This window comes from Triturus cristatus, chromosome 2_1 (assembly GCF_964204655.1).
Source record: "Triturus cristatus chromosome 2_1, aTriCri1.1, whole genome shotgun sequence".
Taxonomy (NCBI): Eukaryota; Metazoa; Chordata; class Amphibia; order Caudata; family Salamandridae; genus Triturus; species Triturus cristatus.
Window position 1 is genome coordinate 593,063,439 of NC_140581.1, and position 18,463 is coordinate 593,081,901.

Genomic DNA, 18,463 nt, shown 5'->3' on the forward strand with positions numbered 1-18,463 from the left:
GGGGGTGGTTACACCCCCAATCCTTTGTCCAGCTCGCCCCAGGCCCGGGACTGGTGTGCCCCAGGACCGGTTTGAACTGGCATATGCACCGAGGCTCCTTGTGAGCCACAGGCATGTCTGGTTTCTTTCAAGCCCTACCTGACCAATACACAAAATCCTGTCTGGGGTGGTGCATGCACCTCCCCTGGCAGGAAACCCTTTGTCCACACCTCCCAAGCTGGAAGGACTCCCAGCAGCAGGAGGGCAGACTTGTGTCTGTGGTGGCAGCATCCATTTTGTGGAGCTGAGGCTATGTCTGATTTTACCCGGGTTTCAGGTACTGTACATGTCGTGTCCCTCTAGAAGGGTGGAATGCTAACCCCGTCGCCAGAATTGGCGAGGGGTTAGTATTCCAATTCGTATGACACCTTACTCGACATGTTTTGATAAAGCCAAACCAAAGATAGCATTTAACCGCGAGGTTCATAATGCACTTAAGAGTATATGGTATGACGATATCTGGAAACAGTAGAAGGAAGTTGTTCCGACCACTGCAGACAGGCTCAGCTCATGCCAGAGCACCATCTCACATGGAACCAAGCACTCTGCCTTCAGGATTGTTAAGGCCTGCCATAGGAGTGACTTATAGGTTACCAGGTGTCCCATTTAAGGTTAGGTATAGGTATACTACACCTAAGTAAGAGGTGATTACACCAACTTACCCCAGCTGAGTGATCAGCCAGTTGTGTCAAATTGTTAGGCCAAGCCTGGGGTGGCATAATACATGCTTCAGCCCCTGGCAGGCCTTGGGTACACCAATGCCCTGGGTACCTAGTGTACACTGGTACAGGGGCTGACAGGGTGATCCACTTCCAATTGGTTATGCACCTAGGGTGCATAGTTTTAATTTAGTAGAGAGAACAGCAGGCTGGGGGTCTGATTGGCAGGCCCACAGCCTCAATATGTCAAAAACCAGTGAAGCAAAAAGCAAAAATTTGGGGTGACCATAGGATAGCAGACCCTACTCTCCTACACCCCTGCTGCCAGTGTTCACGCTCTAGTGACAGCACCCCCTGCTTTCAGTGTCCACCCCCCCCGAGATCACCCCTACTGCCAGTGTTCACACTCTAGTGACATCACCCACTGCGCCAGAGTTCATACTCTAGTGACAGTACCCCCTGCTGTCAGTGTCCACACCCTACTGAGAGCACCCTTTCTGCCAGTGTTCACACTCTAGTGACAGCACCCCCTGCTGTCAATTTTCAAACCCTACTGAGAGCACCCCTCTGCCAGTGTTCACAGTCCAGAGACAGTAACCCCTGCTGACTGTGTTGACGCTCTAGTGACAGCATCACCTGCTGTCAGTGTCCACACTCTACCGAGAGCACCCCTACGGCCGGTGTTCACACTCTAGTGACATCACCCACTGCTGTCAGTGTTCACACCCTACTGAGAGCACCCCTTCTGCCAGTGTTCACACTCCAGTGACAGCGCCCCCACTGACAGTGTTGACGCTCTAGTGACAGCACCCCCTGCTGTCAGTGTCCACACCCTACCGAGAGCACCCCAGCTGACAGTGTTCACACTCCAGTGACAGCGCCCCCTGCTGACAGTGTTCACACTCTAGTGACAGCACCCCCTGCTGTCAGTGTCCACACCCTACTGAGAGCACCCCTACTGCCAGTGTTCACACTCCAGTGACATCGCCCCCTTCTGCCAGTGTTCACACTCCAGTGACAGCGCCCCCACTGACAGTGTTGATGCTCTAGTGACAGCACCCCCTGCTGTCAGTGTCCACACCCTACCGAGAGCACCCCAGCTGACAGTGTTCACACTCCAGTGACAGCGCCCCCTGCTGACAGTGTTCACACTCTAGTGACAGCACCCCCTGCTGTCAGTGTCCACACCCTACTGAGAGCACCCCTACTGCCAGTGTTCACACTCCAGTGACATCGCCCCCTTCTGCCAGTGTTCATACTCTAGTGACAGCGCCCCCACTGACAGTGTTGACGCTCTAGTGACAGCACCCCCTGCTGTCAGTGTCCACACCCTACCGAGAGCACCCCAGCTGACAGTGTTCACACTCCAGTGACAGCGCCCCCTGCTGACAGTGTTCACACTCTAGTGACAGCACCCCCTGCTGTCAGTGTCCACACCCTTCCAAGAGCACCCCTGCTGCCAGTGTTCACACTCTGGTGACAGCATCCCCTGCTGTCAGTGTCCACACCCTACTGAGAGCACCCCTACTGCCAGTGTTCACACTCCAGTGACATCGCCCCCTTCTGCCAGTGTTCATACTCTAGTGACAGCACCCCCTGCTGTCAGTGTCCACACCCTACCAAGAGCACCCCTGCTGCCAGTGTTCACACTCTGGTGACAGCACCCCCTGCTGCCAGTGTCCACACCCTACTGAGAGCACCCCTTCCGCCAGTGTTCACACTCCAGTGACAGCGCCCCCTGTTGCCAGTGTTCATACTCTAGTGACAGCACCCCCTTCTGCCAGTGTTCACACTCTGGTGACAGCACCCTGTGTTGTCAGTGTTCACACTCCAGTGAGAGCACCCCTTCTGCCAGTGTTCATACTCTAGTGACAGCACCCCCTGCTGCCAGTGTCCACTCCCTACCGAGAGCACCCCTGCTGGCTGTGTTCACACTCAGGTGACAGAGCACCCTGCTGCCAGTGTTCACACTCTAGTGACAGCACCCCCTGCTGTCAGTATCCACACCCTTCCAAGAGCACCCCTGCTGCCAGTGTTCACACTCTGGTGACAGCACCCCCTGCTGTCAGTGTCCACACCCTACTGAGAGCACCCCTACTGCCAGTGTTCACACTCCAGTGACATCACCCCCTTCTGCCAGTGTTCATACTCTAGTGACAGCACCCCCTGCTGTCAGTGTCCACACCCTACCAAGAGCACCCCTGCTGCCAGTGTTCACACTCTGGTGACAGCACCCCCTGCTGTCAGTGTCCACACCCTACTGAGAGCACCCCTTCCGCCAGTGTTCACACTCCAGTGACAGCGCCCCCTGTTGCCAGTGTTCACACTCCAGTGACAGCGCCCCCTGCTGCCAGTGTTCACACTCTGGTGACAGCACCCCGTGTTGTCAGTGTTCACACTCCAGTGAGAGCACCCCTTCTGCCAGTGTTCATACTCTAGTGACAGCACCCCCTGCTGCCAGTGCCAACACCCTAACAAGAGCACCCCAGCTGACAGGGTTCACACTCCAGCGGAAGCACCCCTGCTGACAGTGTTCATACTCTAGTGACAGCACCACCTCCAGTCAGTGTTCCCACCCTGTTGAAAGTACCCTGCTGACAGTGTTCACGCTGTAGTCACAGCACCCCCTGCTGGCATCAGTTTCCACCTCTCGGTCGGAGCCTGGAATGTTTCCAGGCTGTTTTCTTGGAACCCCCTTACAATAATTCGATTGCCTTAACACATTCTCCTAATTACACGTTTTGCTCTTACCGGACTTTTATTTCGCCTCAAAGGATCAGATCGCTCCAGGCCTGCAGCTCTAGAACGGAAACAGAGACAGGGAGGGTGTGAGAGAGGGGTGGTATTACATAAAGTGCGAGCTGGGCTGAACCGCCATTGCTGGACACAGTGCCACTACAGCTTCTGGGGGCGTCCCTACACACTGTGGCCTCAGGAAGCAGCGAGCACCCTCAATATTGCGATAGTTCACACTGTAAGACACCCCGCCCTCTGACACCAACTATTCTCTCCCAGGAGCCCCAAAAGTCCAAGTCTGTGTGTGGAGGGGGCGAGAGGGGCAGTTGGCCCTGGGCATCATTGGCCTTATGCCTGCGGGCTCGTGACCAAGTTGGCATACGTACGTCCTTGCGCTGTGGCGTCATTATATAGCAAACCATTCATCTCCCCTAAAAATCTCAAGTAAACTCAGCACCCCTCAGTAAACCCAACTCAACGACCACCATTAGTACTACCACCCTATCCATGCACAGAGTGACACATCAGTGAGTGCAGTCCATTCTTGTAGCAACAAGCTAAGCTTCTTGCACGCACCTCAGTCAGATAAAGGACGGGCAGCGGTCCTGCAAGCTTCTCTTATATACAACAACTTATAGCAGTGCACGAACCCCTTCTGCCCAAACCAAGTATAGAGATGCAGCAGCACAAAGTATCACTTACACACAAACCACGTACAACACATACATCATGACTATAAGTTTCTCTTACACTCACTCTGCTGCTGACCGAGACAACCACAGGGGGCCACTAGAGAGGTCAGCACTCTAGTGTGGCATGGACACCCCACCCCCGTCCCCTTTGGGGGCAGGGACTCTGGTTTGAGTCCCCCCCCCCCCCCCTGCCTGGTTGTGGCGCACAAGGGGCGTCACTTCCTCCCTCCCCCACCATTTTGGGGAACTCTGCCGCTGACCGCGGCCCCCGCAGGGGGCCACTCGGCGGTCGGCGCCTTAGTGGCCCCGGGGCCCCGGTCACCCCTCCCCATTCCATACTTCGGGGGGGGGCGGGGAAGGGTCCCTGATCGTGCCCCCCTCCGTGTCGGGGCCCGGAAGTGACGCGCCTTTCGCGTCACTTCCGGCCCCCGACACGGAGGGGGGCACGATCAGGGACCCTTCCCCGCCCCCCCCGAAGTATGGAATGGGGAGGGGTGACCGGGGCCCCGGGGCCACTAAGGCGCCGACCGCCGAGTGGCCCCCTGCGGGGGCCGCGGTCAGCGGCAGAGTTAGTAGTGGCAACTGAGATTTTGGCTGCATGGGCAGGGAGACTGAACTGACCCGGTGCTATGGGGCACAGTTTAGAGTCTGGGAGGCCGCAGTTCACCCATATACAACTCTCATGTCTGCCCGCTGAGTTCCTGATGGTGGGGGTTAGTGTTTGTTCCCTTCGGTTTAGATCTCCGGCCTACTTTCGGTTGGCTAGGGGACAGTGCGGCTTCAGGAGGGGGAAGGGGGCAATTTTGCGGGTGGCTCGCGGCCCCATGCTAAAGTGCGGCTTGAGTTGCCAACTGGGGGGTGGGTGAGCCAGGTACCGATCGGGGTGTCTGCCGCCCCCCCCCCCCTGATCACAGAGGACGCACTGTTATAACAATCAATTTCCAGCTGCGCAGCTTGGCACGCAGTGGTGTAGCGGCGTGTGCCTTGGGACTGCTTCGGTGATTGCTAGGGGGCCGGTGCTGTGCACCTGGCTTGTGACTGGCATGCGGTTTGGTTAGTCCTGCCATCTTATGCTGGGGCATAGGTTTTTGTTGGTGAGTGTGTGGGCATTGTCACCGCCTCCCTACTTTCCAGGTCTTTCAACGTCTGTCTGTTGCTCCGCCCGCGTGTGGGAGCCTGGTCGTGCTGGTAGTGCTTTTGTTTTCAGGAATTTAACGAGGTTGATATTATTATGTATTTGTATTTTAATGTATGTACCGAACTACAAACCAGTCCTAATAATGTGCCCTTTTATGCTATGGACGAGTTTGAGGTATAGTGGTTACTGAACGGAGTCATTCAGGTGGTTACATTTTCTCAGTAGCGGGGCTCTGTCTCTCCTCGTGGCCTGGTCGGGCACGGCCTTCTGGTGTGGCTCGGGTAGTAAGGGGCAGTCTCGGAGCGAGAGTTTGGGCGGTGTCTGAGTGCTCCATAGATCAGTCGGCAATTAGCGGGCATGGATGGGCCTTTGTCCGGGCAAACTGTCAAGCCTCCTTGTAGTTGGAGGACTGGGGGCAGAGGGTGTCCAGGTTTCCCTGGTACATTATGTGCTGGAGTTGGGGTCGGCCGGGCGGGCGGCCTCCTGAGTAAGGTAGGTTTTCCGGCTTGCGAGGGGGTAAGAGAGCTGCATGTTGGGGGCCCGCGGCCTGGTCAGACCAGGGCCCGACGTGTTTGTTTTACGCCTGGGCGGCCTGCCGAGGGTCAACTGGTGTTGTAGGTACCGCCAGCATGGTTGGCATAATTTGAAAGGGGAGGGCAGTGGCGTTGTGGCAGATGGGAGGATGGATGGTATTGGTGGTCCACATTACTTTGTGGACATGCTGCCCTCACGGCACCGCTTGGTGACTGGTGCAGGCAGCGTCAGTTTTTCATGTTTGCACATGGCGCACCGCCTATATACAGCCTTTTCATTTACTGAAATGGGATAAGATTACAGTGTTGAGTGTTTGATTACGGTGTTGTGTTTCATCGTGATAGACTAAGGCAGCCCGTGCCGAGGTTGTTGTCGGAGATGGGCAATCTACTTCCGGTAGACGTTTCTATTCCGCCGCTTATGTTGTTACGTGACTGAACAGTGATTGGGGCTGTTTTGTTCACTTTATCGATCGAGTAGGTTGCTGTGGATGACTAGTCTGTGGATTTGTGGAGCAAATTATGGGTGTTTCTGCCACATAACTATTACACTGGTTGCGGGGTAGTTGTTGGAGATCAATGCGCAAACATGGGCAGTGACCTGTATGGCCTGGCCACCATGGGAGCACAGGACTTGAGTAGGGGGAACGGCATATGGCATGGAGCAGGTTTGTCCCCAACTCTCACCTTTCATCAGTGATGCCCATGGACCTGGGAGGCTTCAGTTTGCGTCTGAGTGGTGCTTTTGTGGAACGTAGATACCTGGGGAAATCTTTGATGGGTTCATTCACGACTCTCATTCATGACCCTTACGGAGGTACCGCATTCATAATGAATTTTTGATAATTTTGCCCTGCTGCACAGGCATATCTAGACACCTCCGTACTAAACAAAGCAGTGGACAGGAGGATTGAGAAGTAGCTACTTGGCTTCCGGGTTGCACTGCATCCAGACGTTACTGTGTACTAGCAGGAGGAACATGGGAATGGTGCGTGTTAACCATTTTTTGTCTATGCTGTCTCAGTGAAGAAGGGACGATGGCTAATAGTTGAGACACTTTGCGCGAGTCTCTTGGCTTAGTGTTGGTTAATGACTCATCTTTCAGATGGAAGGGATGAGTTGCCTAATATCTGAAAAGCCCCTCATAGTACACTTTGAGTTTTATACTCAGTCATGCTCAGCTTGTTGCAGTCAGGCTGGACAAGTTTCTGTATTCCCGGCAAGTGAGTTGGGATCGTCAATGCTTTTCTTTCAAAGAACTATTTTCACCAATGTTAATTCAGTAGTTTTGGGTGGTGCTTTTGTCTCAAATCCATCACTATTTCATTGACGATCTGGTGACTCGCAGTTTAAGGGTATGTCCATGGTTGTTGGCGTGGCCAATTAATGTTTCCAGTACACAAGGACACCCATTGCTTGAGGCCTCATGTTCCTATTACTTCAGCCTTGGTTTGGACGTACCATACTGGGGGACAGTCACTTAAGCATAAATCCTGCAGGTTTTCTGGTAAATGTTAATGCGGATAGGTTAGGCGCAGTGCAGACTAAGCCCAGTGTGGGGCGGATGACAACACAAGTCCATTTTATCTCCAACGCGGGGATTATGCGCCGCCATTCAGTTTCAAATGGGTCGCCGCTTTCTGGTTTCGGCACCTGGCATGCACACAGGTGACCTGTCGGGCTGTTGTGGAAGTACGGAGGGTGCAGGGGGACTCCGGTGGTTCCAGTTTGGGCCCACGGCAGGTGCGCATGTGACCGGTTTGGCTGTTACGGTAGTACCGAGGGCTAGGCAGGACACTGGGTGGTCACTGCAGTTTCCCTGTTTTAATCCGCCTCTGTTGGTTTCAGCTGGTACAGCAGGGTTTTCACATACACTTGTCTGCTTTGCAGGGGGTGCCGTTGATGTGAGTTTATTGGTGGTGCGGTTTAGAGGTAATTACCTCATTTGCTGTAGAACTTGCTTTTCATTTGAATGGAGTCATTTAATTCAATGTTTAAAACATAAACGCGATTACGTATCTTATGCAATTAACAAGCATTGACAAAGCAAATAGTACTTGGAATAGGTGGAATTATCACGCTTGCACGAGTGTTAAGGTTAGTTGTGGTGTTACTATGATTGGCAGCACGGCAGGAGCAAGGTGTGGTGCAAAAGGAAGTGGCCACCTGTCATGAGTCTTGGCATATAATCACACAATTGTCAGGTGTTCCGTAGAACTGCCTTGCTGTATGTAGCGCGGGCGTATGCTGATTCTAGTTGTGCGCATTACTGGGCGTCTCTAGGTATGTGTCGCCATGAATAGCTCTAGGTCAAAAATTGTGTTTTACTCTGCCTTCAGTTGGCATTGTGGTACGTCTGCCTTGGTGGTAACCGGACAGGGTGCCCTGGGTGGGGCAAAACAGTATAAACTATTCTCATCAATTTTTTTCTGTAGTTTGGATGGTGCCTTTGTCTCAAATCCATCAATATTCCATTGACAATCTGGTGACTCGCTGTCCACCGGTCCTTGTTCAAGACCGTCTCATGGCGCCCGAGTTTGATCGTGGACCATGTAGGTTTCAGTTGTTTCAATATCAGTTCTGTCTGGACAATCGACCCAATCGGTGACGCGAATGACCACTCAGTTGGTCATTGTCTCCCTCCCCCCCACCCCACTAGCACTCGTGCAGGTCAGTGGGGACAAGGTGGGGCGCTCCAGAGAGGTCCACCTTCTCTTTAGTTGTGTTGGTTTCGAAGTAGGCAGGAACTGCACTTCTCCCCTCAGGGAGCTTTAAACCACAGCGGGTTCTTCTTGGATGTGGCACGGCTGTGTCCGGCTGTCCGCTTGTTTGCATTATATCGATGCGTGCAATTAAACGTAATGTGCTTGCTCGCAGTAATGGCGGCCGTCGCACACGTTATGTGCGTGTGGGGGGAACCAACCATGGCTTGGTGGAAACCCACGAAATGTATTTGGCGTTGGGGTTTGTTTCAAGCAACGCTGCGATGAGCAGGGCAGGGCCTGTGCTCGGGCCCGCGCAGGCCTGATGTTGCGGGACGGGGAGGGCCACGCCGCACCCCCCCTCTCCCACCACAATCTTTTCTGTGGAGTTGGCATCGTCGATGGGGCAGGAGGCACTACACTTCCCGTGCTTTGCTGTCCCGAGGGGTCTTACGATTACTCGGCAACGCTCCATCACTGGGGAATATGTTTCCCTGCAGACGGCTCTTGTGAGGGCAGATTTGCCGACAGCCTCGTCATCATAGGAGGGCCCTCATTCCCACACTTTGTTAGTGTAAAGCGGAATTGACCAGACGCGAGATTGACCTCGGTCTAGGGTGCGGCTTCGAATTTTAGAAGGCACAACTTTACATGGTGTAGGCTGTTCTCAAAGCGCTCTGCGGGGTGTCAGGCAGGGAACATTAACATGGCACTACCTACTTGCCACACTATTCAGTATAACATCGGTTGCATTGCGACGCAGTGCCTGCTGCACAAGCCATGGGTGAGCTTGCTATTCATTGAAGGGAGACATTTAATGCATTGATCAACACAGAAAGGTGACAGTCCCACCATTTCAGAATGGAAGCATTTTCAATATGCTACGCAGCGAAACCAGAATTGTGGCTTCAGTTATCTTATACAACTAACAGCATTGTTAAGCCATTGGTACTGGCGTGTTGTAGGTGTAGTGTGGTCTTGTATTATATATCTGGAGGCAATGTCAGAAGCCACAAAATACCAGCCGGCAGCACACTAAGCTTAGCACCATACCAAAGCTTAGGCCTTTATGAGGAACATCTGCTGGCACCATATAGAAACAGGTCCAGAGATACACTGGGGAACATTCCTCTGCAACCAAGGGCAGGTTTCAGGTCGCTTCAGTTAAGACATATTCACCCGCGCTTTAGCCAGGGCAGCAGGCGGGTGGTGTAGTTGTCATCTAACAAGTGTGCGGCGGTGCAAGAAAGTTTGGTAAACACTAGGTTAGAGCCATATGGCGACGGTATTATGGACCATTCGGCATTCTCAATATTCAGGAAAGGGCAGGTATTTGCACGGAATGTTCCCGTCTGGTTCCCACAGACTTGTCTGCCCTCTGGGTTATCCTTCTTGGGGTTAGAACCTGAGACTTGAAGGGGCATCTTCTGCTCCGGTGTCCCAAATACGTTGATAGTCTACGCTGGGGTAGATGTACCATGAAGGGCCTGATTACTACCTGATTTTTCCCTAAGTTTGGGGGTCAAACTAGGTGGAAGCATTAAGTATACAGTCCTTAGGAAGCAGCCAGTATTCCTTCAATACAAGTAAGGGCAGTTAGTGATAGATAAGTATCAGCGAGTGGGTAACAGACACCGGCTCTTCAGCAACATCGTGCCCCGGGGCACGCGTGCTGCACAAACACAGAGCTGCAACCACAAGGGTGCCAAGTACCAAAAACCAGTAAATAGGTTTGAGGTGTGTCTCTGGCCTTACAGCTGTGTGAAGCCACTATCATTTAGTGGTATGCCCAGGTGAGAATTGGGTGCTTCTTAAGCTCCTCATGACCAATGCGGTTTGTGGTATCTCCCAGCGGGTCCACTGGAAGTGTACTGCAGCTAGCATGAAACTGGGAACCTGGGATTCCGACACTTTTACCACGCTTGGTGGGGATGCAGTCAGCCAACATAGTGTGCAGCCGTCCCAATAAATGGGGTAACAAGGTGTCAAGCACAATGGGCTACTATGCCAATAGAACATTTGGCACGTCCACTGTGCAACAAAAACTAAACTTTAACGGGGCAGGTAATTTGTCACCGCTGGGGATGCTCTGGGTTGGCAGTGGGTATCCCCCCCGCCACCCCCTATTTGGGAGTATTCTAGGATGGGACAAAGTAGGACTTAGTCAATCCTTAATGTTAGGCACCACATTGCAGACAGTGTGCTCTGCTTAAATCAGACAGATTCTCTAAGCTGGTATGCCTAGGGGGTTTCCACCACATTGGGAAATGAACGGGCAAAATTCCCATAAAGAATAAGGGATACATGGCAGGGAAGGAGGTCCCCTTGACCATTGTCACACACTTCTAGTTATGAACACTCCGGTGCGTCATGATTTAGCAAGCAAAGGGACTGTTCAAATGTTAAGGGTAATCCTTCTCGCCCAAATAGCTTAGCATAGATGGGACACGCAGGTGTTCAGGCACACACAGTGCTAGAAGGACAGCAGCTAGGTGAGATCAGCAAATAGATGGGGCAATGTGAGCCGTGGTGTTTGCATTTGTCCTGCCCAGAGTTGGCACGTGGCTGAGGCATGTGATGCAGTGGAACTTTCCCGCATGAGAGTGAATAGTTCTTGGCACAAATTCACATGCCAAAAGGGCCTTTTTGTTTCATCAGACACTAGCTGATCCAGGCTAACACCAAGGGCTACTGGGATATAGATGGGGTCATCTATAACCAGTAGGGATGGTTCTCTTGCATCTAGATTTGCAGGAGGCTCTAGACAGGAGAGTTTGCGGGTAAGACTATAGCTGTTTTGGTGGGGGGTTCTGGCGGCGACAGTGGCCACCTCCAGAGCTGTGGTGGAGTTACAGGGCGATCTGGAAGCAGGCCGGTACCAAGGGTACCTCTGCGCGGCACCATAGGGGGTGCCAGAGCCAAATCCGAGGAGCCTCATGGGAGGGTCCTTGAAACCGTGTCGGTGCCCGCTAGTCCTTTGGGCGGTTGTGGGCCTGAACAACCGGGGGGTTTGCTATGTGACGCTCCGTCCTGAAAGGGGCGTGAGTAAGAAGGTACCAACGGTCACGTGATCCGGGAAGAGGATCACTAGTAAGGGCAGCACAGGCGGGGTTAGCCCCAGTGCTGCCTGGCTCCTCAGGCGAGCAGGCAGCCTAGTTGGTTGCCTGCCCTTGGATCGCCCGTAAGTTAACCCACCTATTACATAACGGTGTATGTAATAAACCTGCAGCAATTTTACCCAAACAAAAAATGTGTGATGTGTGTTTATTCATGGGAGATGTATATTAAGTTGGAGGGGTGGAAAAGGATGCCAATGACGATACTATACACGTCAGCCACATGCATCAGCAGTAAAAGCTTCATTTACACACAAGCTTCCCTTACATGCCATTGCATATGGAGCAGCAGTGCATGTACCCCTTATACACCCATCTGTTACACTACAGAGCCGATATGGCCAGACACTAGCAGTGTACTCGCCCTTCACACACAGAACAGGTATAGTGTCAGCAGTAGATCTGTACACTTCCCATACACACAAACCATTAACAGCACACGCAGCAGCAGTGCAAGCTTCCCTCACACACCTTTTAGCTATAATAGAGGCATCAGCAGGGCATACCTATTTCAGAAATAACAGGTGTGTGTGTGTCCAAGCAGCAGCAATACAAGCTTCCCACACACAACAGTAAATGTATAATAGAGGCGCCAGCAGGGCATGCTTCTCTCAGAAAGAAAAGGTGTGTGTGTCCAAGCTGCAGCAGTGCAAGCTTCCCGCACACAACAGAACTGATATAGGGCAGGCAGCCGCTATGTATACTTCAGTTACAAACAACCCAGGTACAGCACATGCAGCAGCAGTGCAAGCTTCCCACACACAACAGAACTGGTATAGGGCAGGCAGACGCTATGTACACTTCAGTTACAGGCAACTTGGGTACAGCACATGCAGCAGCAGTGCAAGCTTCCCACTCACAACAGAACAGGAATAGTACCGCTATGCACGCTTCTGGTATAATTTTAGTACATGCAGGCGCAGTGCAAGCTTCCATACTTCAACCAGCAGTGCACGTATCGCCAAGACAGAGGACACATACAGCCAGGCAGCAGTAGTGTCACCTTCCTTCACACAGAAACCGTATAGTTCCACACAAGTAGTTTATGTTTCTCACAGACAGAGAAGAGGTATGGCCAGGCAGAAGCAATGCAAGCTTCCCTCACACACAAACCTGGCATAGTTCAGGCACCAGTAGAGCAAGCGTCCTTCACCCAGAAAACCATGAAATGGCAACTTTAAATGCTTTCAGGAGAGCCACAGGAAAGAGGCTACTTTCCTGGATACCAGGGATCGCTGTAGCTCTGCTGGACGGCTGGCTCATGGATGAATCAGACCTCCGAGCTGGCCACGGCCAACACGCCGCCTATGACCTCGCACTGTATTTTATAGTAATGTCAGGTGATAAAGTGGAGAGATCCCTTATGGCTGCCTGCCTGACGCTGGGCTGTGAGTGATACATGTGATGTTGTGTACTTCACTGCCCTTTCTATATGTTTGTAAAGGGGAAAGCCAATCACATGGTACAACTGCTGCCATGATCCAGAGAGCAAGTACCCTCTTCCGCATGGAAGGCTGCTCCACCAGGGAAGGTTCTGGGCCAGTGCAGGTACTGGACCAGGACTGATGACACCATGCAGAGAGATCTGGGGGTACCACCAAGGATCCATTGAACACCACCCCATGTTCACAGGAAGTGGGAGTAACTGGCCAGTGCCTGACTTAGATCCAGGATTGTGACACTAGCTTCACGTAGACCCTCTCGAAGAACATCAGAGTATTCACGGCCCTTCCACACAAACTGCTGGGAGGCTTGTGAGGCACCAACCGGCCCATGTGTACCACAGGGGGGAGACATAAGAAATGCTGATGTTGTATGTGCAAGTTTACTGGGGGTCTACACCGAACACGAACCTGGGTGCAGACCCCCGTGAACACACCCTGAGATGTCTGCCAGGACGCCTGAGGGATAGTTGCTTGGGTAAGTACCAAGTGGTCTGACATTGAAGGGCTGTTTGATGCCCCAGACAGAAGGTTCCTGTGTCACTGACAGGGAGTCAGATGCCCACATATATGGAGACCTCAATTCATCAAGCGAGGCTCTCATCCTACTGGAACCGCAGAGGAGGAGTCTTGGTGGGCCAGCCTCTTGGAGCCTCCACAAAGAGGGCAGAAAATACTCTGAGTTGTTAATATTGTGGTGGAGCAGTGGTTTAAGGAGTGATGGTAGTCGAAGTCCCCTGCCCTACCCTCACTGGAATTCCGAGTTTCCTACTTCAGTCGCCAACCCCCTGGGTGGGAGAAGTGCCTCTGCGCTTCTTGATGGAGAGGACACCCCGCATGTTGAGGTGCTTTTTCCCTGAGCCAGCAGCAGAGAACCGCAGCAACAAGGGACCAGTGGTGGACTTTAGCCCAAGGCCATTGCTGGAGTCAAGCGAGCCCTGAGCGCCTCACCATAAAAAATTGGGGGGGGTAGGGGGGGCGTCGACTTATGATCTGAGCCTATAGTCTCCTCTGGCCATAAGGGTGAGGAAAGGGACTGTCCACCTCCACATCAGATTCCCGTTAGAGTGACTGTGATAGACACATCATAGACCTCGAAGGAGTGTTTCCCTAAACCATAAGGAGTCCAAAGGGCCACTTGTAGCTTTAAACTATCTAGACACAAGAGGCAAAACAATCCAGCCTCTTCTCTAGAAGATGGTTATTTTGGCTCCTGGCAGAGCTGCTCCGACCACTCTCGTGAGGGTGAAGAGAACAATAAAAGGACAGAGGCCACAAACAGAGAAATCAGGTAAAGTGGGCAGTGCTCCCCGATCCCTCTTGTGCAGACACAGCCAGGTGAGACAACATTTTAAGAGACCGAGGTCTGCCTTCATTGTGGCCTACGCCCACATCTCTTCATGTGGGTGCACCGGTGCATCTGATGGGTGTCCCATTGGCTGAGGCTGGCTGCCCCGTTTTTGGAGCAGTTTGAAACATTAGCCTATGATGTACTGTTAAGGAGATAAAAGGTGGTAGGACACAATAACTTTAAAAATCGGGATACCAGTTGCCAGTAGAAAACAGTGGAGTTCACAAGTCTTATGGGCGCCCTTGACAACCTCAAACAGCCACTTATAAGATCTAAGGTTTGGTACTCGCTGAACTAAAGAGGGGGCTCGGTCCATTTAAAAGCAGCAGTGGCATTGCTAGAACATTGATTGTGAAGATCTGAAGTGTATCTGGGGACCCCTGTCACCACCACGAGATACACGTGCCTCGGACTGCGCCTTGGAACTTCATCTCTGGGACCAGTTACTTAGCCAACCTGAAAACCCTCTTTAAGGGTTCTGAATCACAGTTCACTTTAATGACACGGGGTCTGGATTATCTCACCAGCAGTTTTCAGAAGCAGAGGTTCAAACTCTATAACATGTTCACCATTGCATTCAAGGACTGCTTAGAAATTGGGACCTGGAAGAGACGTACTACTAAATGGGAGATGTTTTAAGAGAATTAAAAATGGGTTGGTAGCTGGTTAGGGGGGTTTTGGAGGTGTTAAGGGAGGGACATACACCCACCCACAAAATAGTAAGCCCATTCCTATTCATAAACTGCACTTCTAAAGTAACTGAAGCAAAAAACAACACACAAAAAACAGTAATTAATATCCTCCAGCTCAGACATGGAGTAAGTCCAGCACCACACATAGCCGACCACTGGTACGGCAACACACTCCCTTAGAAAATGTAATTTAAAATGTAACTTTAATTTTGCTAAAAATATATATTCATTACATTAATTCTATACATAATTTTATAGATTTTCAATACATAATAAATACATATCAACATTTTACTTTAGGTAAGTTTAAATTTGTAAAAAATATTTTTGAAGAAAAAAAATTCATTTACCATATTTAAATTAATTACATTTTTTATTCAAAAATAAGTTAATAGTGATGGAACATTTTTATTTTGTTCTATATTCAAAATTATTATATAAAACTATAATAAATATTACAAAGATAATATTAATTTACATTAATAGTTATCATAACCATACATTGTACTCTTCCCCAGAGAGTGAACTAACACTTCTGTTGTTCAGTCTGTTACCTCAGACACCGAGAGGGACCGAGTTAACCCCTTAACCCCCCACCCCATTCAGTGAGGTAGCACTTGGGGTGTTCAAGCAGTGACCTCAGGCACGAGGGCCAGCGTTAACCCTTTGTCCCCCCCCCCCCCCCCCGCCCCCCAGGCAGTGAATTAACACTTGGGGGGTCCAAGCAGTGACCTCATGCACAGAGAGGGCCAGCGCTCGCCTCCCTGCACAGTCAGAATACCAGATACCCACGCAATTGGGCACTTGGGGTGGGAGGGAACCCCGCATACACTAAGGAGCCAATCCCATTCCTACAGGAATCAACCCTAGAGGCAGAAAGAGCTTTCGCCTGATTATAGTGCCTATCACAATACTTACGATGGCACTACCGCACATGAAAATCATGTTGCTTTCTTTCCACAGTTCTACTTCCCCAGATTGCATGCTACCCCAAAACGCCTCTTCCCACTTTATTCTCAAATCCTGCATGAAATCTGACCTTGACTCACAACTTTCAATTGCTACCTTCTCTTTCTTTTAAATGGTTTCTCTTTATCTCCGCCCCAGCATGCCTCTACACTCTGAACATACCCTACTCTAAGCCCCCTGCCTGTCTTCCTTGATCTCATTTATTGTATTTCTTCAGATTCATTTCATGGACCACAACTTCTTCTCTGGAACCACACCCGTCCAACCTGATCTCCTCTCTAGCCTACCTATTCACCCCACCAACCATCTGTAAGAACTCACATAGCCCCCCACTAATAATCACACCTAACTACAAATAAGCTAATCTACGCAAAGAAACTGAAGCAGATGCATTGATGCATGGAATGGTTTAATTGAAAGCGAAAGACTAATCCAAAACTAACCTTGGGTTCTTGAGTAGCGTGCTACCTGCCAGAAGCGCTTCAACACCACATCAGGGGTAGTAAGCACTATCAAAACTCAATTACAATACAGTGGGGGAATACATGGGATGTCCAGGCAGTAACTGGTGACTCAGAAGGTGATTGGTCTACACCCAACCTATAAGCAAGGCTTGCGGTAGTCAGTCTGTGGCTTGTGACACAGAAGACGATAGGTCTGCTCCCAACCAATGAGGCGAGACTTGCGGGAAGCTTTCTGTGACTTGTGACATAGAAGGCGAAAGGTGTGAGCCCAATTTATAAGGCAAGACTTGCGGGAGCCGTTCTGTGGCCTATGATAGAGAAGGGGCCAGGCTACAACCCTCAGATAGAGGGGACACCTGCGCTCTAGGCCATAGGGTGTGGGGGGGGGGGGGGGGGTCAAGTACTATCAACTCATTAACACACTCTCCAGAAATCCCCTGCCCTCCTCACAACGACCAACCACCATGCCCCCCACAAGCAATTCCCTATCCTACACCCACCCCACTGGCCTCTAGAACTTACCCCTCACAGTAGCGTCTGGACCCCTGAGCCGAGCAGTCTTTCCAGGGGCCCAGGCATCTGCACTAGCTCTTATAACCCTAAAGCTCTCTCTGAGGCCGCCCCCCCCGCCCCACCCTACACCCTCGCCGCCTCCTGGGCATTGTCACATGTGAGGAAGAGGCGGACCCGCCCATGGCAGAGGTGGCCGTGCAAACGGAGGAAGGCATTGGCCTTTTAAGGAGAGGATCCTGGACTCTTTGAGCCCCCCGGCCCCCTGTACCTCTTCCGTCACCTCCCTCCCGGCCCACTTCACCCCAGTCCCCATAGAGGAGCCGGTGCTGTTTATAGGATGGGCACATTCCAGGGCTAATCTGAGCCCTTGTTCCAGAGGACAATGGGCCCACTCCCTCCCCCCTCCATCCAAGAGAGAGGGATATTGATAGCAGAGCCACGGCCAGACGGGAGTCGGTGATGTGGGTTTGGTGGGGCCCTCCCCTCTCCCCTCCCCCCCCCCCCCCCCCCCGGGAGGGGAGGGTCCTTGATCCATCAACACCTGCCAAGTGACGGGGAGGCCACGCTCACCCTTCTCACCCCCACCCGCAGGAGGATCACCGACACCGAAGTAGTGCGTCTGTCCTGGAAGGGAATGTATTCCCAGAAAAGCACAGGTGAGCACGCCATCAACCGCACAAAACAGCAACTAAGAATAAACCATATCAAGGACCAGAAGCCAATGCACAGTAGCCATTGTCATCGCAGAGACCAGACAACTCGCACCGCTGACAAAACGGAGAGCAGAGACCTACATGCACCTTACTGACGTTGGTCTGTCAGTCAGTTCCCTACAACCAGGCGGGTTGTGTGTAATGTACATGTGCGGCAGAGTAAGCATGGAGTGTGCATGCTGTGTTTAACTACAGCAACCAGGAATGCATTTTGAAGCGCCTATGCAAGAGTTGCACACAAGATGGAGGCTGGAGAAAGTCCACTAGACAGCAGCGTAGAATGCAGGGCTCTTGAAAAGCCTTCCCCAGGCCCTTTGTAATGGACCGGACTGTGGAGCATGAAGTATTGGGGGTAGAGGGTGCTTTAGTAGTGCAGGGTCTGTCCATGATCCTTTCCCCTGCCAATCTTCCCTGAGATGTTTCCCCACACCTTGACAGGTTAAATGTTAGTTCCATGGGAAGTTTCACACTCTTTTGTGCCTTTGTTTTGGGATCCCCTGACAGGTAACTTTCAGTCCACCCCTCCTTCCTGCTGGCTCTATGACACAGAGGCTGTATCCTTAACTGACTGGGAGAAATGCGCACAAACCTGCCTCTTCCTGACACCTGTCCCAGAGTTAGACCACTGGAATTCTTAAACTCTGAACTGGTATAAAGATGGGGATGAAAATGCCAGTCATTTGGCCAGGATTTATCGTCACCAA

At 51.7% G+C, this 18,463-nt stretch overlaps 1 protein-coding gene across 1 annotated transcript in view; it reads right to left on the reverse strand.

Moving 5' to 3' along the window:
- LOC146865664 (myosin-6) overlaps positions 1-17,126 on the reverse strand; it is a 353,172-nt gene extending 336,046 nt beyond the window's left edge. The window contains exons 1-2 of the mRNA XM_085632498.1: positions 17,056-17,126; positions 3,450-3,498 (exon numbers count right to left, since the gene is read on the reverse strand). The gene's annotated coding sequence lies outside the window, so the exon portion shown is untranslated. The remainder of the gene's footprint in view (positions 1-3,449; positions 3,499-17,055) is intronic.
- Between the last annotated feature and the right edge of the window lie 1,337 nt (positions 17,127-18,463).